Consider the following 23,632-nt stretch of genomic DNA (forward strand, 5'->3'; position numbering starts at 1 on the left):
TATTGTTTAGAGAAATGGCTTTTATTTAATTATTTTTGCACAGTACTGTAGAAATATATATACATATATGACCTGAAGGCAAAATGCCTTCAGGTCATGCAAAGTCTTTGGTCGTCTTGCATGAACCGCTCGTTTGAGATCTCCCCAGAGTTGCTTGGTGATATTAAGGACAGTAGACTGTGATGGGGTGCCAAATTGTGGAAGATGAAAATTGTTCTGGTATAACAAGTCTGGTATAACAATTGATTATTTAAATTGTATTTATGTGGATCCACGGGAACAACCCTCATGACAAAAAGAGTACAAGTACAGAGACCAACACAAAGTAAGTCATGACAGATTGTTCTGATGATGTATTTCAGGTTTCAAGATTATATCCTCCTCCAACAGTACAGATGATGGAATTAGCATTTGCAGAATGTACATACAAGGCATAGTAGCCACTACGGTGTAGTCTAAAAATGCAAGGTTACACAAATAGCTCCCCTCCATGAACTGCCACCATAACGTGGTGGAGGGGTTTGAGTACCTGCGTGACCCTAGGAGCTATGTTGTCTGGGGCTATATGCCCCTGGTAGGGTCTCCCAAGGCAAACAGGTCCTAGGCGACGGGTCAGACTAAGAGCGGTTCAAAACCCCCTTAATGATGAGTACAATTTTGAGTTCCGTGACGTCGTGGAGCCAGGCCCAGGGTTGGGGCTCGTATGCGAGCGCCTGGTGGCCGGGCCTTTCCCCATGGGGCCCGGCCGGGCTCAGCCCGGGCTCACCACCCACAGGAGGGACCATAAGGGGCCGGTGCGAAGAGGATCGGGCGGCAGTCGAAGGCGGGGGCCTAGACAACCCGATCTCTGGACACGGAATCTAGCTCTAGGGACGTGGAATGTCACCTTGCTGGTGGGGAAGGAGCCTGAGATTGTGCATGAGGTTGAGAGGTTCCGATTAGAGGTAGTCGGGATCACCTCTACGCATGGCTTGGGCTCTGGAACCACACTCCTTGAGAGAGGATGGACTCTTCACCACTCTGGAGTTGCCTATGGTGAGAGGCAGCGGGCTGGTGTGGGTTTGCTTATAGCTCCCCAGCTCTGCCGCCATGTGTTGGAGTTTACCCCGGTGAACGAGAGGGTCGTTTCCCTGCGCCTACGGGTCGGGGATAGGTCTCTCACTGTTGTTTGTGCCTACGGTCCGACTGGGGACTCTATCGTTCTACTGGGGAACTTCAACGCCCACGTGGGCAACGACAGTGACACCTGGAGGGGCGTGATTGGGAGGAATGGCCCCCCTGATCTGAACCCGAGCGGTGTTCAGTTATTGGACTTCTGTGCTAGTCACACTTCAGGTTGGTGGAGAGTGCCGGCCTCAAGTGAAGGAGTTTAAGTATCTAAGGGGTCTTGTTCACAAGTGAGGGAAGGATGGAACGGGAGATTGACAAACGGATCGGTGTAGCTTCTGCAGTAATGCGGTTAATGTATCAGTCTGTCATGGTGAAGAAAGAGCTGAGCCGCAAGGCGAAGCTCTCGATTTACCGGTCAATCTACGTTCCTACTCTCACCTATTGTCATGAGCCTCTGGCCACCTCCTGTCCTGTCCTGGCTATGCCACGAGCCCAGCGCAGAGATGGCTAGGGGCACAGCCAGGACGTGACAGTACCCTCCCCCAAAGGCGCGGGCTCCCGACCGCAAGACCGGAGGGACAGGAGCCGGCGGGAGAGCTGGCGGAGGAGCAGGAGACGGGGGAGCCGGCGGAGGAATAGGAGCAGGCGGCGGGTCAGCAGCCGGCGGAGGAGCAGGAGCCGGGGGAGCCGGCGGACAGGGCTGGGGCACCTGGACCACCCCGCACGTGAGTATAGGTGGTAAGGTCTCTTCCTTCCATCCCTCCGGGGATGGCGGCCACGCCTCAGGGTCCTCTGCTTGCCCCCCACAGCACCCCCCCAAGAAATTCTTGGGGCCGACACCCGGAGGATTGATGATGTCTCTTCCGTCGACGTCTCCTCCTGGGTCGATGCTGTGTTTGCCCGGGGTGCCGCAGGGGACGGTAGGGGTTCGCCTCCTCCTCTGTATCGCTATCTGGCCAACAGAGGAGTTCCCCTACCGTCCATCTCTGCTGTGTCTCCTTTTGGTGGTTCATTCTGTCACGGTCGTGGGATGAGAAGGACACAGGCGCAGAGTAGAGGTATTGAAGATAATCCATGTTTAATGAAATAAAAAAAGGACTCCAACAAAACAAACGGCAGCAACCAGTGACGTGGGTTTAACTGAAAACATGCAAACCAAAATGAACCACACCAACCTGGCCAACAAACTGAACTTAAATAGGGTCCCCAATTGGAGGCAATAACCAACACCTGCCTCCAATTGGGGAAACCAAAAAAAAAGGATTGGCTATGCCCCGAGCCCAGCGCAGAGATGGCTAGGGGCACAGCCAGGACATGACACACTGCCCCTGAACACAAAATATTGGCCTTATAAGACAGAGAGAGATACTAGGTTTCTAGCATATGTGTAATTGATCAAACATACAGTGTACAAAACCATTCTAAAAAGATAATGACTATATAAGAATGCCAATAAATTAATTTTCTACAATTCCTCCCTTTTGTCCCAAAGGGACAATAAAACAAATAAATGTATTCCAGTATAAAATACATTCTTTATTGTCAAAAATTCATGGTCTTAAGGATCAGGAGGTTACAGTTACTTTCAAATTTAATTATAGCAGAATCAAACACTGACAACCAAGACAGTTGTTATGGTTACAAAGATCAATGTTCAATTTATACTAAGTGTGGATATCCTTGTCTTCCTCCACGGGGTCCATCCACCATCGTAGTCGTCCTGCAGGTTTTGCCATACCGGACTAAGGCCCCTTCTGGGTTTGATGTACACCATCGTGACAACCCCATGTTAACTATGTGTGTTATTTACCTAAGCATGGACTTGTGAGGGTGGTCAGAATATTTGAGCATCAGTAAATCAGTATCAGTAGATCAGTATCAGTAGGTGAATTTAAACATATGGGATGTTTTAAACGTATTCATGTCTTTTTGCTCTATGCCGAACTGATTATTATTGTAACACAATACATTTAGGACCACTCGACAACTGGCACGTAGGAGGAGTACTAACAGGCCTATGGCCACTATGGCTATAATGACTATACCAATCCATTCAAAGACTACCCAGAAATACTGACCCCACAGCCCAGCTATCCAGGAAAGTGTCTTTTGATGTCATCATTGTGGGCCTGGTGGGAAACTTGAATTATTTCATTAACTAGTTAAGAAACAGTGGAGTTGTAATTAGGTATAAATGTAAAAGTGCCGGCCCAGTTATTTTGTAAATAGATTTTATATATTTTATTTTTTTGGCTCTTGCATGAGTGAGGGCAAGTAGACTATATAGGTTAGTAGTCCTGCCTTTAACAGCCTGGTCCTGAACAGAAAGAGAGGCTGGTGGAGAATTGTGACCAACCTCTTTGGGTGAATCATGGTGTGTGTCAGTTCGCCTCAGCGAATCTTCCGATTCTCTGCTTTTGGACCCTGGAGTAAACAAACATTCTATATGGGCTATTATGTCCCCCCTGCAAACACTATGGTTCACCAATGGAGGAGAGATAGTTCATCTGCTTCTTACCTCTGGTCTAAATTGGGTCGTAAATTGGGGCAAGGGTGGGACAAGAGTTGGTCCTCCCTTTTCTCCTATGGGCCTCCCGGTCCCTACAGATGGTGGACCATCACAACTGGATACCTCGACCAATGAGATCAACTGCTCCTGATTAGCTCCCTTTTTTGGTGTTGAAATTATGAAAGACATGCAAGTTTTTACAGTGTAAAACTTGTTAGGGATATTTAGCCTGTTGTGTAATTGTAATGTATAGGTGAGAGACCCCCCCCAGAATGTGTTCTTGGAGTGTGTGGGTGAGTGCTGTTGAGGTGCAGTGTAAGTGCAGTTACGTGTGGTGACATCTGGTCTCTTTGATCGTTCGGTTCGGCTTTCAGAGTCAATGTCCAGGCCCACCCTTGGCAGTTCCTGTGGATTCTAGACTCCACAGAAGTCCCACCAGTAGGCTGACCAGGATTGCAGCTATCATACAGAGGCAGCAGAGGTGGAGGTCACAGGCTCTCCCTGCTCTTGTGTTGATTTGCCCACTTAGTTAGGGGTGTAACGATTCATTTTAACCACGATTCGATTCGTATCACGATTCGTGGTTGTCGATACGATTCAAGGCCGATAATGGTTCATTTAGAACGATATGATCCGAAACGATTCAGTGACTTGAAATCGATTCAGTATCTTTTCACCCAAAAATCCAACCCGTTTGACTGAAATAAATACCTGGATACTGGACAGTGCAGGTGAAGTTTCCTAGATTCCTGTTGTTTCTTGTAAGGGAATCAGGTATCAATTAATTATGGATATAAACAAACAAGTAAACAACAATTAATGGCAAATGCATTCACATTTTATTTGAATAAAGTGCAACCAACATCTCTTCAGGTTGAATTAACAGTAGGTTTACCTGCTACTTTTGCTGTTGTTTTTCAACATAGAAATAATCAATAATAATAATCAAAAATGAAGTGCAACCAACACTTTCCACACACTGGACCGCAATGGTGGCTTGATAATTTCTCGCTCGTCGGCTTCTCCTCTTCCATCTGCCATGCTATGTTTTGTTGTCTTTGCTCTGCTGCTGGCCCGGGGCGATGACGTCAAGGATAGGTAGACTGAATTGAGTAACGTTTAACGCCTTTATCATTAAAAGTGCTAAGAAAAAACATTCCTATAAAGTCTGACGTGCTTAAATCCAATGGGTTATTTCCTAGTATCGATACAATCGATTGATTACATTTTAAAACGATGTTAGATCGATATATGTCGTCCGGAAGGCCAACTTGCTGAGCACAGATCGATGTAGTTGGATCATAGGAATAGATATCGATACATCGATGTAGTAGATGGATCGTTACACCCCTAATAACGTGGAATTAAATCTGTTCTGTATGGGCGTGTTGGATAGTCATAGTCATAGAGGGGCATTGTGACTTTCTCTACTAGACCAGTACCCAGTGGTTTGCTGTCTAGGCCCGTAATGGACTATAGGCCTAGGCAACGGCATCAGCGGAATGCGCAACCTCTGGGCATAACCGCTGTCCATAAAATTCCCAGCTGCGCCTGAGTCTAAGAGCGACTTACACTGAGAATGTAATCTACTTGAATATGTTATAGTACCAGAATGGGAATGACCCATAACCAATGCAGCTCTATAACCCAGTCATATTTTGGCTACATCTCAACAGAGAATGGAAATGTATTGTATAGATATATTCAGTTCATTTGTATTGCCTATATTATGAGGTGCACAAGACGCTCGCCGACCTCCCTGCCATCGGGCGGATGATCGAAAACGTCCCGAAAGAGGCCGACGAACGCCTCGTAATGAGCCAGCTCCGGCCCGTTAGCGGACCAGATGGAGTTGCCCAGTCCAATGCCTTGCCCCTCAGGCAGGAGACAAGGGCTGAGACCTTCTCCCTATGCCCTGGGTCTGGGTTGAGGGAGGCAAAATACAGTCCGAGCTGCAGCAGGAACCCGGAACATTGTGCTGCGTCTCCGTCGAATCCCTGGGGAAGGCTCAGCTGAATGGCCCTTGTCTGCAACGAAGGAGACGACGGTAAGGGCACCTCGGCTGGGCTGATCGCTGGCGGCACCTGCTTGGCCGGCATCCTCGCCTCCAACCGTTGCATCGCCTGGACCATGTTGTTCATGGCCTCCCCCAGGGACGCAATCATGTCCCCGTGTGCCGTGGGAGGAGGAGCGGCGTGACTAGAAGGCCGGCAATGACGCACGCCGAACACCACGTTGGAGGGGATGGCATGCATCTCCCCTCGTTACAGCTACACCAAACCTTGGTATGACCTCTCACATTAAACATTTCAAAACAGTCATTGCATCATTGTTTCGTGTTGGAAAAGCTTCCACCAAACTTGGAAATATGTGTCTGAATGAGAATTAACCAGCACATAAGTATGGCAATTGCCACTCTGGTGTTTATTTGAAGATGACAGAGAACTTTGTAAAATATAACGCATACATAATATTGCACACTATTATATTCAATGTATTTGTCGTCTATGCTGAGCCTCCTTCAAATCCTCAAAAGAAGAATAGAGAGCCGTGACATAATTTAAATATCCGGCTATACCATTACAAGCCCGAATGGTTTATATACATAATAATTAGTCACATACACCTTTTGCTATAATTTTCATCAGAACACATACCAAAATAAAGAACACAAGTGTGGTGGTGCGATAAATAAGGAACGCAACCCAATCATTCGTTTTATTGAGCACACATTCTCATTCACACACACATCCAGTCTACAACCGTGCACATACAAAAATTATTTGCTCGCTCGCTCATGCACAAACACTCATTCCATACTTCTGTTTAACAGTGTAGAGATTTTTAGTTCCTAAACCTAATAGTTATTTTAGTTAGTTTTTTAGGACCAGCCTTGGTTTGGCATGTAGGGATTCGTCAACCACTGCTACTGCAACCCACCAAGGGGAGTAATGTGACCCAATTAGGTTGCATCACACACCAGTCTAAACGCCTGCGAGGGGACTCTTCTGCAGTTGATAACCGGTCAAATAACTCCCCCACTATTGAGTGTAATGAGGTCTCGGGAGTGCCAGATTATTTATTCCCTCACGACTGTCAGCTCTTGGGAACCTCGCATTGGTTATACTATACTGTTTAGGGGTTCTCTTAATGATCAAGCTTTTATCAAATAATAACTGGTCAAAATTGCTCCCTCACTATTGAGTGTAATGAGGTCTCGGGACTACTCAGACATATTCGGTCAAATAGCTCCTTCACTATTGGTGTAATGAGATCTTATGACAATTCAGACTTATTCGGTCAAATAGCTCCCTCACTATTGGTGTAATGAGATCTTGGGGCTATACAGATACTTTTAATGCAACAACAGTAAAACATGTACCATCAATAATCAACTGTTATTTTACATGTAATAAATGTAAAATGGATTAGTGACTTCGTCACTCCCGGCTCCGGTGCAAACAATTCAACACTCAAAACAGACTGATATGAACTATTGCAAATTTAGTCAAGTAGGTTCCGCTTACCTATTTATGATTCCGGCAGTTCAGTCAGCTGGACAATTTGGCACCCAAGATGGGAATTCAATATCTTCACGACACCGTCGTCGTGAAGATATTGAATTCCCATCTTGGGTGCCAAATTGTGGAAGATGGAAAATGTTCGCGATTTATTACAATAAAAACTTCTCAGAGTCTGGCATAACAGTTGATTATTTCAAGTTTAATTACGTGGATCCATGGGAACAACCATCATGACAAAAAGAGTGCAAGTACAGAGACCAACACAGAGTAAGTCATGACAGATTGTTCTGATGATGTATTTCAAGTTTCAAGATTATATCCTCCTCCAACAGTACAGATGACGGAATTAGCATTTGCAGAATGTACATACGAGGCATAGTAGCCACTACGGTGTAGTCTAAAAATGCAAGGTTACACAAATAGCTACAGGAGACAGAAAATCATAGAATGTCGGTTGCACAGACAGCCTGGTCAAAGGCTTAGGATATAAAAATCTGGACAGTTACTACATGGGGACTTAAGTTAACGATGCTCTTCCCAATAAGGAATAGAGCTCTGTTCACCTGTAGGATGTAAGTAATAATAACCCCCTGCTGTTCAAAAGCTTCCTCCTAGAGAACAGTTTCTTATGGCAGTTTTATGGCACAGGGAAAGGCCTGTTTCTCTTACTGCTTAAAGGAGCCAAGGCCCTGCACAGTCGACATTCCATTCATCACTGCCCCTGAACACAAGATACTGGCCTTATAAGTTGGAGATAGAGAGAGAGACTAGGTTTCTAGCACATGTTTAATTGATCAAACATACAGAGTACAAAACCCTTCTAATAAGATAATGAATACATAAGAATGCCAATAAATGTATTTTCTACAAGAACCTTCACCTTTCTGCTGTAACCACTGGAGGTTCAACTTGGTCTTGTGCTTAAGGTCATTGTTGTGCTGCGCAGCTTTTGAGCAGAAGAATGCAAATTGTCTGCCAGTATTTTCTGATAATGTGCTGCATTCATCTTGCCATCCATTATCACAAGATACCCTATGCCTTTAGAGGTCACATACCCCCACATGAGTGAGCCACCACCACGCTTCACAGTGGGGATGGTATTCTGTTTACTATAGGCCTTGTTGACCCCTCTCCAAATATAGCGCTTATGGTTGTGACCATAAAGCTCCATTTTGGTCTCGTCACTCCAAATTACAGTGTGCCAGAAGCTGTGAGGTTTGTCAAGGTTTTGTAGGGCATATTGTAACCAGGCTTTTTTGTGGCATTGGCGCAGTAAAGGCTTCTTTCTGGCAACTCGACCATGCAGCTCATTTTTGTTCAAGTATTATCATATTGTGCTCCTTGAAACAACCACACCATCTTTTCCAGAGCAGCCTGTATTTCTCCTGAGGTTACCTGTGGGTTATTCTTTGTATCCAGAACAATTCTTCTGGCAGTTTTGGCGGAAATCCTTCTTGGTCTACCAGACCTTGGCTTGGTATAAAGACATCCCCGAATTTTCCACTTCTTAATAAGTGATTGAACAATACTGACTGGCATTTGCAAGGCTTTGGAAATGTTTTTATATAATTTCCGATCAATATAAAGTTCAATTACCTTGTTATGCAGGTCTTTTGACAGATCTTTTCTGATCCCCATGGCTCAGTAGCTAGCCTGCTCAGCGCATCCACGTGAGAGCTAACAAACTCATTGACTATTTATACACAGACACTAATTGCAATTTAAAAAGGCACTGTTGTGTGAAATTCACCTTTATTTGCCATTTTCACCTGTGTGTCACCTTGTGTCTGTAAGGCAAACATTCAAGGTTATGTAAACTTTTGGAGCCAAACAACTATGTGATAATAAATGGCTTCATATGATCACTATCCCTGAATAAATGACAGTTTTGTTGCATGATCAGTCATATTTTCAATATCAATGCCACAATTTCACAATTAATACCACGTTATGCAAACCTATAAGGAAAAAATTAAGAGACCATCAGTTTCTCTCGTTTTACTATTCATAGGTATGTGTTTTAGTAAAATTAACATTTTTGTTTTATTCTATAAACTACTGACATTACCCCCAAATTCCCCCAAAAAATATTGTCATTCAGAGTATTATTTGTAGAAAACAACAACTGGTCAAAATAACCACAAAAAAAGCATAGTTATCAGACTTCAAATAATGCAAAGAAAACAAATTCATATAAATTTTTCAACCAAAAGAATACTAATTTAACTTAGTTCAGAAATCAATATTTGGTGGAATAACCCTGATTTTTTTAACACAGCTTTCATGCGTCTTGGCGTGCTCTCCACCAGACTGTCACATTGCTTTTGGGTGACTTTATGCCACTCCTGGCACATAAATTCCAGTAGCTCGGCTTTGTTTGGTGGCTTGTGACCATCCATCTTCCTCTTGATCAAATTCCAGAGGTTTTCAATGTTGTTCAGGTCTGGAGATTGGGCTGGCCATGACAGGGTCTTGATCTGGTGGTCCTCTATCCACACCTTGTCCTGAGTTGGGGAACATTGAATTCTCAGAATTGGGGAACATTGTCAGAGCAGAAGGAAGCAGATGTTCTTCCAGGACAACCTTGTACTTGTCTTGATTCATGCGTCCTTCACAAAGACATATCTGCCCAATTCCAGCCTTGCTGAAGCATCCCCAGATCATCACCTACCCTCCACCAAATTTCACAGTGGATGCGAGACACTGTGGCTTGTAGGCCTCTCCAGGTCTCCGTCTAACCATCAGGCGACCAGATGTTGTGCAAAGCTGAACATTTCAAATCAGCAGAGAAGATGACCTTTCTCCATTCCTCTTTGGTCCAATCTTTATGGTCTTTTTCAAGCTTCAGCCTGGCTCTTTTTTGCTTCTCATTGATGAAGGGCTATTTTCTAGCTTTACACGACTTCAGCCCTGCCCCTAGGAGCCTGTTTCAGTAGGTAGGTCACTTGATATCGTCCTACGGTTGTTGAGTGACATTCGAATGAGTTGACGGTCATCTCGGTCAGTGGACCATCATTTTCGCCCTCTGCCAGTCTGTAGCTTTGTTGTCCCCAATGTCTGTTGCTTGACCTTGTTCTTATGAATCGCCGTCTTTGAAATTTTCAGGATGGAAGCAACCTGACGCTCACTGTGTCCCTCTGCCATTAAAGCCAGAATTTAATCCTTCTTTTCCTCACTCAAAGCTTTTATTTTCAACACTTTTGTAACTTTTTTCATTCAGATTACCTTTGAGATACTACTTGCACTGTTTTTGCCATCCAGCTGGTCCTATAGCAATAGGATAGTGATGACCATAGCAGTGTTTTTATACTTTAGCTCCTTAAATTAGATTTGGTTCAGGTAATCACCTTATCAGTACCTCATTAAGTAAAATAAGGTGTGCCTGTGTTGGAATCTAACAGACACTAATATGTTTATAATTCAAATGTGTGCAACTTTTTTTGGTTCACAAATTAGGTTTAGATTATCAAAATGTAAACAACATACAGTATATTATTTCTGTTAAATATACTGTGTATATTTAAGTAAGAAATCAGGCACAACTTAAAACATGGCTGAAATATCAATCGAAGTTACTTGGCCTTTCTAGTGTTAAGCCAAACATACAGCCCTGCATGCCTATGTGAAATCTCCCCTAAATACAGTGTGCAGATGACATGGGATGAGGGAATCCTACTGCAATCTTATTTTTTCTTTTTTTATTGCGATAATGTGTACTATGTGGGTGGATTGATTTCCTGCCCGGGGTAGGGCCACAGTGTCACCGGACCCCCCAATCTCAGTTCCAAGGTGTTACGCTGCTATATTATTGTGCTGAGGGATATGAGGAATGCACTACTAACTTTTTTTAAGTCTCCTCCAGTTTTAAATTTTAGGAGGAGATGAGGTCCTGGTCCACACCTGCGGATTACCTGGTTTGGGGGACCCGTTGTTGTCCCTGTCCTTGTCCACCTGGTCATACTTCTGACCTAGTCTAAAATCAAATAGACTCTGGATTTAGCCCAGAGAAATGTATTTATTATTCCAATTGGACTCTTAATATCTCACCCGGCACAGCCAGAAGAGGACTGGTCACCCCTCTGAGCCTTGGTCCTCTCTAGGTTTCTTCCTAAAATTCGACCTCTTTAGGGAGTTTTTCCTAGCCACTGAAATTCAACACTACTGTTGTTTGCTCCTTGGGGTTTAAGGCCGGGTGTCTCTGTAAAGCACTTTGTGACAACTGCTGTTGTAAAAAGGGCTTTATAAATACATTTGATTGATTGATTGATACTACATTATAAATGTATATATTAAACAGATTCTGCTTTGTGGCAAATTACATCAAGTAATGCCTTTTTTGTTACATTGTACATGCTGTTTCCTTGGTGGTGTTGCCTTCAAGCTTATGTGGAGCACTAGGCCGGATTCATACGGGTGCTTTCTGGATCTGAAATCCTTAGGACCAGGAGAGGCAGAGACCTTCATTTTATTTATGTATTGTCCCAGGGAAACCCACTCAACAGCGCCCTACACTGGGGCTTGGTACGCAATGCACCCAACACTCACACACCTGCCGTCACTAATGATGTGCCTCCCTCTATTTAAGCTCAGCTGGCCAGGATCAAGGAGGGAAGACAGCCATGAGGGAATGATGCTTGCTACAGTTGGTTGCCACACATGGTGGGATCAGAGACAGTGAGGAAGTAAAGCAAGTTTATCTAGATTTCTTTAGTTTTGAGTAAAGCAAGTACCGGGACTCTGTTTGGTGGTTTTAGTTGTTTTTTTCTTACCTTTGTTTGACGACTAATGGCCTAAAGGCTTTTATGTTCCACTGTTTGCTGAAATATATGCTGAAAAGCACCACAACTTGGTCTCTGATCTTTTTATTCTAGTCCCCCGCTACAAGTGTCAGTGCCGGGGAGTTGAACCGTCACAATATACATTGGATATTAGAAGTCTGAATACCCTTGTGAAGTTGCAGCTTTTGTTTATTTACAGGTTGAAATCAAGAAAAATGTCATACTTTTTTTCACCTTTAATAAGTTCTTGTAAACTCCATGGTCAGGTTTATGTGCATAGGTATGAACACCTTCGTTTTGACAATACTGTTGTGATTTACCCAATTGTGGGTGTCAACTTCCTGTCAGCAGCAGCCCACTCATTAGAGAATTAGGGATGGAGCCCCTAATTCTAAGTGTGTTAAATGTGTTTACATTATACAGTTTAAAAAAAATTATTAAAAAACGTTTTGTTACCTACTTCTCAATCTCACAGAAGCTCTGGGCATTGGGGTGAATGCCCATCTCTGGGATTGCATATCAGTTGCTTTCCTATTAGGGAGTGCTGCACCAATGAGATACTAGGACTTAATAGATTGTATGACTTTTGCAGCACCGTTTTAATGGACAACCTTGTGGCTTTTAAATTAATTAACAGGTCTCTATGTATTAATGAAGGTAGTTCTCTGTACCAGATATCGTCTAAATTGCATTTAAAAGCAAAGAATATAGTCAGCTTGAAACTTGAAACAAACACTGTCATCATGATAACAGATACAGTACATTTGCATCAAACTATTTGTAGTATTAAGTTACAGCAGACAGAGGAAAGCAATATGCTCATAACATGGAAAAATATACTTATTACTGGAATGGAAGAAAGCATTGCTGTGTGGCCGAACAATTCGGGAACACTTTGCGAAGATAAATGAACTCTTAGCAAAGATGTTAGTCAAAGTTAACGCAGCATACAGCTAGGGTGGGCCGGATTTTTTTTTAAACAAATTGACTTTTAAGTTTCACTATTGAAGTGGCAGTTAAAAGAAACTTACGAATTATAGAACCAAGACTGTTTGGGGATTTTTTACTTTGGAAAAGCAATGAATAAAAGACCACTTAAAGTGCAAGCTGGACTGTCTTCACACCACAATGCAAGATAACTGCTAAAACAGTATATTATTTTCAGAGTTTTAAGAAATATACTGTATCTATCATATTTTGATGAGTTACAAGCATTTATTTTGCTACAGTATTAATGCAACAACTGTACGTAGCTACACCCGTTTCTCATTTAACCAAATGTTTCAATTATAGCCTTATGAGCCCAGTAGTAAATAGAAGTAGTTAAGCTATAGCCATGCCAGCTAGCAATGACCTATTGGTCGTCGACAGTTTGGAGTCAGTAGCATGTCACAGTCAGCCTCCGCCACAGCATTTTTTGGTTATTAAACGTGTAATCATAGTAAGACTACATGTTACCAGTTGGTTCCTGTTTAGCGTGAGTTTGCAAATATTACTAGAAAACAGCTCAAAACATTAAGGGAACACTTAAATCACACACTGGGTCTCAATGAACGAAATATATAAAACATCTAGATCTTAACATGTACATTGTGTAATTCGTTGAGAACAAAATTATGTAACAACGGTCAATGGAAACAAAAATCACCCCCTGATTGAGGGCTGGATTCAAACTCACACCGAAAATCAAAGTAAACAATGAAAATCACAGCCTGTTCCAAGTTGCGTGAATTACATCACGGCATGTGACTCAGTAGTGTGTATGGCCCCCACATGCCTGTATGCACTCAGTGAGCTCTTGGACAGTCTGTGGCACTACTTGGTTCTCAGTTGGATTCAGGTCTGGGGAATGTGAGGGCCAGGTAATGGCATTAATGCCTTCATCATCCAGGAACTGCCTACACACTCTGGCGACATGAGGCCAGGTATTGTTCTTCACCAGGAGGAACCCAGGGCTTTCTGCACCAGCATAATGGGTTTCTGCACCAGTTTCGATGATGGGTCTGACGAGTTCATCCCAGTACCTAACAGCAGTCAGGGTGCTGTTGGCTAGCAAGTGGACATGCCTCCCCAGACCATCACTGACCCACCACCAAAACATTCATGCTGGATGATGTTTCAGACAGCATAATGTTCACAATGGTGTGTCCAGACTCACTCTCATCTGTCACGTGTTCAGTGTGAGCCTGCTCTCATCTGTGAAGAGAACAGGGCGCCAGTGGCGGACCTGCCAATTCTGGTGTTCTCTGGCAAATGCCAATCCAGCTGCATGGTGCTGGGCCGTGAGCACAGGTCCCACTACAAGACATCAGGCCCTCATGCCACCCTAATGGAGTCTGTTTCTTACAGTTTGATCAGAAACATGCACACTAGTAGCCTGCTGGAGGTCATTTCCCCAGGCTGTTTCAAATCCTTCATCATCATCCCAGTCCCCAAGAAGTCAAGGATCACAGGAATTAATTACTACAGACCCATCACCTTGACCTCTGTGGTTATTAAGTCATTTGTGCGCTTTGTGCTGTCCCACCTTAAGACCATCACCAACCCACTACTAGACAAACTGCAGTTTGACTACAGAGCCAACAGGTCTTTGGTCGACGCAGTCAACATGATTCTTCACTTCATCCTCCAGCATCTGGACTCCCCTGGAACCAACGACCAGAATCCTGTTTGTGAAAAATTGCACCAACCATGTTGCCTTAGTCCAATTAATGTTTAAAACAATCGATCAGAAAACAGTCAGAGGTTTCTTTTCAGTGTTTACAGTTAAGTCCGGAAATATTTGGACACTGACACAATTCTTATAATTTTGGCTCTGTATGCCTCCACAATGGATAAGAAATAAAACAAATGAGATGCAATTAAAGTGAAGACTTTCAGCTTTAATTCAAGGCATTGAACAAAAATGTTCTATGAAACGTTTAGGAATTGCAAACATTTTCATACATAGTCCTCTTATTTCAGGGGTTCGAATGTAATTGGACGAATTATCACAGTCATAAATAAAATTTAATTTTTTACTACTTGAGAATCCTTTGCAGGCAATAACTGCTTGAAGTCTGGAATGCATAGACATCACCAAACTATGGGTTTCCTCCTTTGTGATGTTTTGCTAGGCCTTTACTGCAGCTGTCTTAAGTTGTTGTTTGTTCATGGGGCTTTTTGCCTTAAGTCCTGTCGTCAGCAAGTGAATTCATGCTCAATCAGGTTGAGATCAGGTGATTGACTCTGCCATTGCAGAATATTCCACTTTGCCTTTAAACAGTTCTGGGTTTCTTACATAGTATGTTTTGGGTAATTGTCCATTTGTAAAGTGAAGTGCCGTCCAATCAACTTCGCTGAATTTGGTTGAATCTGAACAGACAGTATATCCTTATACACTTCAGAATTCATCTGGCTGCTTCTGTCTTCTGTCACATCATGAATAAACACTAGTGACTCAGTGCCATTGGAAGCCATGCATGGCCATGCCATCACACTGCCTCCACTGTGGTTTACAGCTTTTGAGTCAATTGTCCAATTGCTTTTGGTCCTTTGAAAGAGGGGGCTACAAACAAAAGAGCTGTAATTCCTAAACCCTCCAATATGGATGTGAATACCTAAAATTAAAGCGGAGGGATTGGATTTTAGGCCCATATTCATTATGTCCAATTATTTCCGTACCTACCCAGCAAGCAAAACGCCAGTGGAACACCGAGTTTTTCTGCAAAGTGCCTGACCGCTTTTTTTTAATAGTGCGCTTCGCAGTCGGTACGCCAGTGGGCCGCTTTAATGACACTGCCTTCTAACAATACCCTGATCAGCGGCTCACCAGTGGCCCGACGACGGCTAGCCGCTTTTATGCACTAAACCCAGCGGGATGCTTCACACCCCAATATTAGGTTTTATTTATAATAATCCTTTATAATAATTTGTCATATCACAAATGACAATTAACTGAATACAATTTATTTCAAATAGTGCAAGATGCATAAAAAAACATGCATTATACAGCAAGCATACAAAATAAACATGTGCAAATGAATTGAAATAAAAAAATTACAAAATCAAATAGTGCAAGAAAATGTAATATATATAAGTATGACCTAGCAGCAATTGATAGTTACTGAATATTATAGATACATCAGTCCAATAAGCATATGAATGGTGGCATAACACTAAAACTGCAGCTTAGCAGTAATATTGGTTGTGCTGGAGATGTCATTCATATTCCCGGCAGGTCCCTTGTACTGCTGTGACGTCTTCTCCCACCTGCAGGGTCAACTGCCCAAGTGGCATCCCGGTTGGAAGAATTCTTCCTTATGGCTCCTGTAATACAGTAATCAGATATTGTACTTAAATGGTCTGACATGATTTTGAGAATTGCATGACATTCAAGACAAATGAAATGTTTAATGAAGACAACATGCTAGCATAACTATAGTCTTGTTTTTATCTGATTGTAAAGCCAGCAGTGCCCTCAGCATTCTTTTCAGTCAGACATTTATCAGAAGCTAAATAGCACAATGAAATGTCAATAGCTTAATAGTGAAATAAACAAAACTGCCATATACATGTAATTTCAGAAAAGCTGTACAGTATTGAATTTTAGTTAAGCGCACACGTTCAGACAAATGCTGTTTCATTAAGACAAGATGGTAGCGTAACTATAGTCTTGTTTTTACCTGATTGTAGAGCCAGCTGTGCCCTCAGCTGGACCTTCTCTTCAGTCAGTCACTTGATCTTCTCCAAATGATCTGAAAGTAAAGACAGACAGTTAATTATTCAGACCTAAATATCTGGTTATTTTACAATCAGAACTCAAATCGCAGTGTCTGCCAAAATGTTAATTCTTATCTTCATGTGCAGAGCTAAAACACCCCCCTACCTCTGCCTTCTTGCCCTTCAAAATAAATTGACAAATAAAATTGAAAGCAACATGCTTTAATAACAAGTTAAGCATCTGGGTGAATTAACCTACACTTACCTATGTCAACAATTATCTAAACAGTTTTAATTTAGACAAATGTATTTAGACAAATTATATAATAAGTGCGTGAGTGGATGTAAATGTAATTGAATGCAATCGTCAACTGAGGATAAAGAAAAACATACGTGAAAGAAGAAATAATTAAGAAAAAGTAGGCTGCTGAATGTTGGTTTATTCTTGCATTCCATTTTTATTTGAAACAATTAACTTAGCACTTACAATGCACTTTACAAAGAGCAACGTATGTGATGGTGTGGGAAAAAAGCGTAAGTCTGTTGTAACAAAGTCCATCTTAAGGCTATGTGCATCATTAAACTGTACCACGTTATCGGGAAACCGGGCCCTGTTCTTTAATCACTGATTTATCAGATGGGTGAGAGGATTTACTTGTATGCCCCAATATTTCTTTAAAAATATTGTGTCTAAATTCAATGTTTTTTAATGTTTATGTATTGCTGCCTGGTGGATGGACTCAGCAAGTATAGGGCCCCTCTTGGGAACCCCGTAGCTCCCCTCTAAAGGAGAGGGTACGTAGAGGACCACGGACCTAGGTTTGGGTATCTCAACGGCTCATCGAAACCCCAGCTGACATCGGCTTCTGCTGGAACTACACTGAACAAAATTTTAAATGCAACACTTTTGATTTGGCCCCCATTTATCATGAGCTGAATTCAAAGATCTAAGACTTGAACACAAAAGGCCTATTTCTCTCAAATATTGTTCACAAATCTGTCTAAATCTGAGCACTTCTCTGCCGTGATAAACCATCCACCTCATAGATGTGGCATAGCAAGATGCTGATTAGACAGCATGACAATAAAAGGTCACTCTAAAATGTGCAGTTTCACTGTATTGGGGGGTCCGGGGGGGTCCGGGGGGGTCCGAAAACCAGTCAGTATTTGGTGTGAACACCATTTGCCTTACGCAGTGCAACACATCTTCGCATAGAGTTGATCAGGTTGTTGATTGTGACCTGTGGAATGTTTTGGATTATAAGGTGGATGTAAGGAGGATGGATTATGCTAATTGCAGAGGGGAGGGGGCACCTGCCCCTTTGCCCCTTGATGCCCAAAGTGCCCTTTTGTCAAGGCAAAAAAAATAAAAAATGAATAATTAAAGGCCCTTTTGTGAAGGCCTGCCCAAATCTAACTATTAGTAAAAATTATGAATAATAATTTATTCGTAAATAAAATGAACTACATGATGACCTACCTGACGACCTCATCCAGACCGGGACGATTTTCAATATCGCGCACGCGCACTACTACCAGAAGGAGAGGATCTTCAATACCGCGGCTGCTGGTATGTGCTGTTCTCAGCGAAGCGGTGTGTGTACTGTATGTAAATGGTCTTTTCTATTCTGATTATTTTTCAGAACTGCATAACAACATTTGCTGCCATATAAATACAGAAGCATCCGTATCGATACACGTATCAGAAAGGAATTTGTCACAATATATTGATGTAATGATATTTTGAGCAAAGCCCTATTTAAAGCCTTGTTCCATGTGCCCCTTTTATACTTTGAGCACCTATCCCTCCAAAGGTCTCTGCACGGCCCTGTTTAGACAGATTTGTGAACAATATTTGAGAGAAATAGGCCTTTTTGTATACATAGAGAAAGTATTAGATCTCTGAGTTCAGATCATGATAAATGGGGGCAAAAACAAAAGTGTTGCGTTTATTATTTTGTTCAATGTAGTTTCAAAAGGACAGGACCCCACATTAGCACCCCTTCCAGTGAGTCCTCATCCACCGCCTCTGAGTCATCTGACGAGAGAGAGTCTGATCCCCAATCCCTTTCCAGGCGGAAATGTTAAATATGAATCTGAATGTTAAAAATAAATGTTAAATATAAATTCTATATATACATGTGAAATCTACATGTTACATCTTCAAAACGGAATATTACTGCCACTACGGTAATTTGCCACATCAGGCTGTTATCTTAAAACGGCAAGTGGTAGCCGAACAGTTGAAAATGTGCAAAGATTGAGCATGATCACAGAACGTGCAAGATTTTACAAACGGTGCCCCATACGGAGGAAAGCGTCCATGTTTTTCTTTTCGGTTTCGTTTTGAGCTTTTCAAAACCTGCTGGTTCCTTATTTGGGAAGACTATTCTGTAACCATAGTAGTATAGAGAGGAGGCAGGAACCAGTCGCAGGTTTGCGTCTTCGGTGGGCTTATTTAAAACAAAACACCGAAGCGATTACGTAAAATGAAAACATTTAAAGAAAAGCGCTGACAGTAACAGCAGAAACGTAACGTTCTAATATGCATGCATTCATGAATAGTCTGGTCCTATACAGAACATATTATTCCATAGGTATCCCGAGGGCGATTGGTGCGATTGACTGTACGCATATCGGAGCGCCATGAGGGGGTTATTGTGAATAGGAAGTCATTTCTCAGCATTCATGTTCAGGTATTTGATCATTATTCATACAGGTAGCCCTACAACCAGTTGCTTTATGGAGTAGATCTTAAATAATTAACAGTGAGCAATGGGTCGATTTCAGAGATGTAGCCCATGTGTAAGCCATAACTGAATTATCTTAATTGTTTTCTCACTATTTTACTTGTCCTTACATCTCAATCATACTACAAATAAAAGAAGAGACTGTAAGCCAAAATAGACTGTAAGCCAAAACATATGACAAGAACTTACTATCGAATTTACTATCGGCAATATGCTGCCAACAAGCCTCCCTGGCTTGGTTGGTGTTGAAGTCTAACACTTCCCCGAGTTGGTTTGTTGGAAAGGAGAATAAAACACCAGGAGTCAGGTCAATTATCGTATATTCCGTTTATTACAAAAGCTTTTGGAGACAAGGGTCGCCGCACAATGTCTAAGGACCAACAGTCAAAACATCATTTTATACTTCCACTATGCCCAAAAGATAGAGGCGTTAAGTTACAAAGCAAGTGTGCCATTGGCCCAATCCCAGTTCTATTCCTTATAGGATAACTGCAAGTATCCCCTTGCCCCCCCCTTTGTGGTTTCTATGTTGTCTGTCCGACTATGTGTGTGTGTCTCTAACCTGTGTCCTGTTTCTCAAAAGACAGACATACTAAATCTTTCTCTCCCCGGCAACCGCTTGAACAGGGTTTCCTGTTCTCCTACTTGCACCTTCCGTTCTAGCTCATATTACAAACAATTCATATTTTGCTTCATTGGTTACAACAGCTTATAACAGTTCACTAACTTATACAATCAATACATCTACAATTCCCCCTTTTGATCTCTCCCCAGAGAGATCACCCCTATTCGCCAAGCTCCAGTTCTCCCGGGTCATTCTGCTCCAGTAGAGGCATCAGCCCTTTTATGCATGGGATACAACAACACCCACAAGTAACCTTTATAGCACCAAATGTAGCAAGCGATAAAAGAACAGACATTATCAAACCTTTCCACTGGCCGAACATCGAGGTCATCCATTCCTCCAGCAGATTATCTATCCCAGAATGCTTGTGCATAGTTCGTGAGAGAGTCCTAAGGCCCTGCAGCGCCTTAGCAACCGACCCGTCCGGAGCTGTATTGTTAGGAATAAAAGTACAACACATGTCCCCAAACATCGCACAAACCCCGCCCTTCTCTGCCAATAAAATATCGAGGGCTATGCGATTCTGCACCGCCATCAACGAGGTGGGGCCCAACTGTTCTGACAGGCCCTCAACCGCATCATGGGTCAAATTAGAGAGACGTAAGACATTATAATGTACATAGTTAATGCGGTCTACATTCTTGTTTGGAGTGACGGGGAACAAAGCGGACAGAATAGGAATATTTTCAAATCCTGCCGCGACTTGGTCTGCAAATTCTTTGGGGACCCCTCTAGGGACCCCTATCGCAACTATATAGGTTGGGGAGTCCACAGTGAGGTTGAATGTATCACGTGAGCGACGACCTATTACATGTCTACGCCGGTAAGAGCGTCGCTCCTTTTTGCCTGGAGTGCTTTAACTCGGTCAACTATCAGCACTAAGGGTGCTGCTAACCGTACCATCGCACATACCCCCTGGGTGCCTTTTGGGATTCTTACCAGGAGTCGGGTGCCCCCACAATAGTAATACAGGCCAGACCGGGCCCAGGGTCCGACAATAGATCTGCTCTGGATCGTAACATTACACCACTGCAAGGGGATTTCTCCAACGTTCACTACGGGTTTCTGACTGGTGAAGCGGAAACAGGTATATCCCCCTCCCCCTTTATGGGGAGTGAACGGCCCCGTCCTGGTGTCGTTAGCTATCGGAGGAAACACACTTGCCAGGCTGATGCAGTTCACAGGGGAAGCGCTATGTGTAAGAGCTAACATGCACTGATATCCCCAAGGGTCCTCTGAATACAAAGGAGCTGGCTCAGTGTATAGTTGAGGTCGGGCGGCGGCACATGCCACACAGTGCCCTAAATCTTGTTCTTTGGCATTTTGCAACATCCAATCAAGCCAGATATTACTCTTGTGATACCCCGTGGCTTTCTCGATCACCTCTAACGGTTTCAATTTGGTATAGTCGACCTCTACCACTTCCCCAGGTTGCACCTTACCTGCTGAGGTGTCCACAGTCCCCGTGACTGCCACAACTGGAGAGCTAGTGGTCGGCACCCTAATGTTAATCTTAATAAACGCTTTGGTGTCAGTCCCTGCATGCTCAACTCCGAGAACCAAATATGTTTTGTCCGCACCTCTGTATGGAGAGGTGTCCCAACCTCCGACAGACAAGGTAAGTGGATTCTGGGAGGAGCTGAAATCTCATTGGAACTTAAACAAGCTCCACATAGTGGCATTCGGTCCCCACGGGAGTCCAGGCTGCCACTGTCCCGTGGGACGCTCGGACCTCGTCCCATCCCGGGCACCACCTCTCACCCGGCAGACGTCCCATCAGGCCACACATCATATCTACATCTGGAGTGTGACACACATACAGGTTGTAATCCCTCCACGAGCCATTATATCTCCCGCAAGCTATGACCAAGCATAAATCAAACGTGAAAGCAGTATGTGACCCTTTGATATAATCCAATTCAATACCCCCTCCCTGCATCAGGCAGACGTCCTCTTTTTGTGTCCCCTGCCTTCTCGCTGTGGAAATGGAGACTCGACGCCAGCCAGGAAAACCTGTAGCAACATACAACACACATATCATTATTCCACCAATTCCCATATACCATTTCATTCTACTATCATCTCCAGACCTTTCTCTGTAACCCTGTCATCTTGGTACGAGTGGTAGGAGCCACTCGGTGTCCTATACCCCCTTTTGTTACAGTATTTTTCAGTTCTTTCCCCTAAGAGTCTATTCCCCTGGCGCCGTCCTTTGTCTCCTTCACTCGCTCATAGTCCCGCCGCTCCTGGCACCGGTCCGGCTGGTGCTGGTCCTCCTTCCGTCCACACTGGGGAAAGCTCCTCCTTCCCGGTTTGGATGAGGTCTGTCGGCGACCTCCCTGGCTCCTGCGCTGGTGTACCCTGGCTCCAATGGTACCACGTCTCTCCTTTGTCCCTCAGGCGGACCGCATGACTCGTTCTCTCCACCACCTGATGAGGACCCGTCCACCTTGGCTCCGACCACTTTCGCTTGATGACCTTCAGCAACACCCACTCCGCCTGGGGCAGGTTCTGGTTCAGCGGGTGCAGGTCCCTCCGTTCTCCGACTCTATTGGAGAATTCTGAAACGAGAGCTCGCAATTCATCAAAATACACTCTGTGATCTTTGGGCCACTTTTCCCCTTCCGGGACCGCAGGCCCCGCGGCTGGTCCTGGAAACTGTCTCCCCGTCAGCAGCTCGTATGGGGTGAACCCAGTGGTCTGATTTAACGAGCATCGAATCGTCATGAGTGCCAGTGGCAGTGCATCCACCCAGTTCAATTTAGTCTGTGCACATATCTTAGTCAACTTGTTTTTTAAGTTTTGGTTCATCCTTTCTACCTTTCCCTGGGACTGTGGATGGTACACAGTGCCAAAAGCATGTTTTAGGCCCAATAAGCTCTCTACCTTCTGTAAATCACTGTTCTTAAAGTGAGTCCCATTGTCTGACCTAATTTTCTCTTGGAAGCCGTGTCTGGGAATGTACTGGTTCACTAAACACTTGATCACTGTCTGACTGTCCTCCCTTCTTGCCGGCCAGGCTTCTGGCCACCCTGTGAACATGTCCACACACACTAACATATAGCGGCACCCCCGTACAGTTTCCCCCATGTCCGTGTAGTCTATCACTATCTCTTGTCCAGGTCTCGTCGTCATGGGGAACGCCCCCATCTCAGGTTTGATCGTCGGTTTTGGGTTGTGGTGAGTGCAGATGGTGCATGTCCTAGTGTAGTTACGTACCATGTCTACCATAAACGGGTGCCACCAATGGCACAAGTTCCTCAACATCTGTGCTGGCTCTACATGGCCCATGCCGTGGGCTTCTGCAAATTTATCTCCCCGCATGGCTGGTGGAAGTATTACTCTACCGTCTGGCCCTCTCCAGAGCCCGCTCGTCTCTGTTGCTCCTCTCTGTTGCCAAATTGTTTTCTCTTGTGGGGAAGCCCCCTTTTGATGTCTCACTAGCCTCTCTCAGGGCCTTCTCCCCACCCCACTTCCTCTTCTGCTCTTACCACCATCACTCGCGGAATGTACCCTGCTGCCTGTTTTGCTGCTGTGTCTGCCGCTTGATTTCCCTGAGCTACTACATTATTTGAATTATCGTGTCCTTTGCATTTTATGATGGCTACCTTTTTGGGCAGGTCTAGGGCCTCGGC

This window comes from Esox lucius, chromosome 18 (genome assembly GCF_011004845.1).
Source record: "Esox lucius isolate fEsoLuc1 chromosome 18, fEsoLuc1.pri, whole genome shotgun sequence".
NCBI classification, from domain to species: Eukaryota; Metazoa; Chordata; class Actinopteri; order Esociformes; family Esocidae; genus Esox; species Esox lucius.